We start from the raw sequence: 2,904 nt of genomic DNA on the forward strand, positions 1-2,904 counted from the left end.
AGGACAAGGCAGTGAAGACTCTGAAAACATTTATATAACACATGGTTGCTAGGAATTTGTCTTGGTGTTCAAATAAATAACACACCGTTTCTACAGAGAAGGAAGCAGCTCATGTTTGGTTGTATGACTAACTGTATTATACATTTGTAGTGATTGCAAAAGGTGCACTACAATATGTCTATTTATACCCCCGGGTAAATTGGATCCTGGATGCTGATTGGATGAAAGCTGTGGTATATCAGACAATTTTCCATGGGTATGAGACAAAATGACTTGTTTACTTTTCTAATTATGTTAGTAACCAGTTTACAATAGCGATAAGGCACCTCRGGGATGGTGGTATCCCGACCAATATACCAAGGCTAAGGTCTGTATCCAGGCACACCGTGTTGCATTGTGCATAAGAACCATCCTTAGCCGTGGTATATTGGCCTGATACCACACCTCCTCCGGCCTTATTGCTTAAATAGATTATGTGTGTTGTTTCAGAATGACTTATGGTTTTCTTCTGCAGTTTTATGAAAATCTCTCCAAGAGACATTCTGTTCCTTGACATCCCCTCTCACTCAGGTCAAATTTAATGGTGAGTGTACAGGTGGGTGTGTGCGTGTGCGTGTGCGTGTGTGTGTGACTAATATAAATAATTCAATGACTCACAGCAGCAGAAATACCTGAATTGCAGTGTTGCATAGCACTGTGCAACACACACACACACGCACACACACACACACACACACACACACACACACACACACGCACACACACACACACACGCACACACCAACCAACCATCCAATATTTTACTCAAATTGCCACTACTACTAAGTACCCACTGCGTCACTATTTGGCTTCCATCCCGTTATAAACGCGACCCAACTTCCGCCGCTGACCTCGTCACTCCGCGAGCTTCATGTGTTCGGTAATTAGGCCTTTACAATGAAAACATTGTGCTGGTCAGCCCAGTCACACTCAGCTGTTGCTATTTGGGGTCTCTATTACAAGACCCAACTAGGCTACAGCAAGCAAAACAACTACTGGAAAACACGATCAAAAGATTTTTGTCGATATAAATAGCTTTCATACAACCAAAACCAAACTTAAAGCCMAAAAACAATATATTATTCTGCTTATCTTTTTGACATTCGTGTAGTCTAATAATAAATTAAAAAAAACATTAAATAGTTGTCCGCTTTTTTGTTACTTCTTATATAACTTTAAGACAACTTTCCCCTCACACAAAGAGGCTTATCAAACACTCAGCATTAATGACTGGTTACAAAACCGCTGATGTTGAAATATGTTTTAGCTTTGCCACTAAACAGATCAAAAGACACGGTCYTTAGTTAGGCTACTCACCAAGAATATGAGATCACCATCTCCTAAATTCAACAGATCKGTTATTAACTTGACGGTTTTATAAACGCGTCAAGGTTTTTGTTTCTCCGTGGCACTGGATCGCTGACGGTGTCTGCTCTCTTGTCTCTCTGGACTAGCCTACTGTAGTGTAGTGCGCACATCAACCGTGTGTTCGTCAGCGGAAAACTCCCACTGCGCGACGCTGACGCAGGCGGTCACACAGGAAAGGGGAGCGACACGCAATTCTTCCTGCTGCTGTTCACGTTCTGCTACTGCCTACAGCTTCCTGCATTACCTTATCGGTCCAGATAGAATATAATAGACTATTCTGCCACTGTCTTCATGCCTTGCCGATGACACATAGAGAGATATAATAAGTGGCCTACTGTTCTGTTTAATGATGTGTGTGTGTTGCCTTCTCAGATGTAGACATTGTGATTTCAAAGCTCCATATTCAGCTCATTGGATTGGTCATAGAGCGGAAAACAGTTGTGGTAGGTAATGGATTGGGTTAGGGAAAGCCATGGGGTACACTCTACCCCAAACCCATAGTGTGATTAAAAGGTGCAACACAAAATGTCTCTCTCTCTCATTGTCATGATATTAAATAAACTCATACTATTACAATTTAGTTGATACATGTTATTATGAAACCAAGATTATGTTGACAGTGTGGTTGATTAGTCAGCTTGTTGCTAGGTAGTTTTTCTACTCCCACACTCTGCAGACAGTCCTCTCCTGAGGGGTAAAGGAGGGGAGGGGTCTGCTGTCTCTGAGTTCAAAGGTCACTAACCCTGTGCCTCAGCATGTTTACAAACCAGTTTCAGCTGGTGCTGTCAGCATATTGCCGTAAGAGAGAGAGAGAGAGAGAGAGAGAGAGAGAGAGAGAGAGATGTGTGACCTGTTGCCACAAGAAAAGGGCAACCAGTGAAGAACAAACACCATTGTAAATACAACCCATATTTATGTTTATTTATTTTCCCTTTTAAACTTTAACAATTTGCACATCGTTACAACACTGTATATATACATATTATGATATTTTAAATGTCTTTTATTCTTTTAAAACTTTTGTGAGTGTAATGTTTACTGTTAATTTGTATTGTTTATTTCACTTTAGTTTATTATCTACTTCACTTGCTTTGGCATTGTTAACAAATGTTTCCATGCCAATAAATGTTTAAGAAAAAAGTGATTAAGAAAGTGAAACAACCTCAGACAGTGGTGGATATGACCAAAACGTCGCCACGATGTTTTAGTCTACCACTGTGTGATGAAGCTATTGTACACAAACAAGCTAAACTAAGTACAGAACCAAAGTTGTCCAAACAGACATGACAATGGAGTATAAATTAGATCATGGAAAATTAAGTAAAACTGTTTTCTGTATAACTACAAACGGAAACTATAACAGGATTTACATTTGTCAGTCCACTGCCTCCCTGCCTCTCTACCTCCCTCTCTGCCTCCCTGACTCTCTGCCTCCCTCTCTGCCTCCCTGACTCTCTGCCTCCCTCTCGGTCTCCCTGCCTCTCTGCCTCCCTCTCT

At 41.0% G+C, this 2,904-nt stretch overlaps 1 protein-coding gene across 1 annotated transcript in view; it reads right to left on the bottom strand.

Moving 5' to 3' along the window:
* Positions 1-1,515, bottom strand: part of LOC112073460 (cysteine/serine-rich nuclear protein 1) — a 14,172-nt gene extending 12,657 nt beyond the window's left edge. The window contains exon 1 of the mRNA XM_024140752.2: positions 1,357-1,515. The gene's annotated coding sequence lies outside the window, so the exon portion shown is untranslated. The remainder of the gene's footprint in view (positions 1-1,356) is intronic.
* Positions 1,516-2,904: the final 1,389 nt, after the last annotated feature.

This window comes from Salvelinus sp. IW2-2015, unplaced genomic scaffold (genome assembly GCF_002910315.2).
Source record: "Salvelinus sp. IW2-2015 unplaced genomic scaffold, ASM291031v2 Un_scaffold2268, whole genome shotgun sequence".
NCBI classification, from domain to species: domain Eukaryota; kingdom Metazoa; phylum Chordata; class Actinopteri; order Salmoniformes; family Salmonidae; genus Salvelinus; species Salvelinus sp. IW2-2015.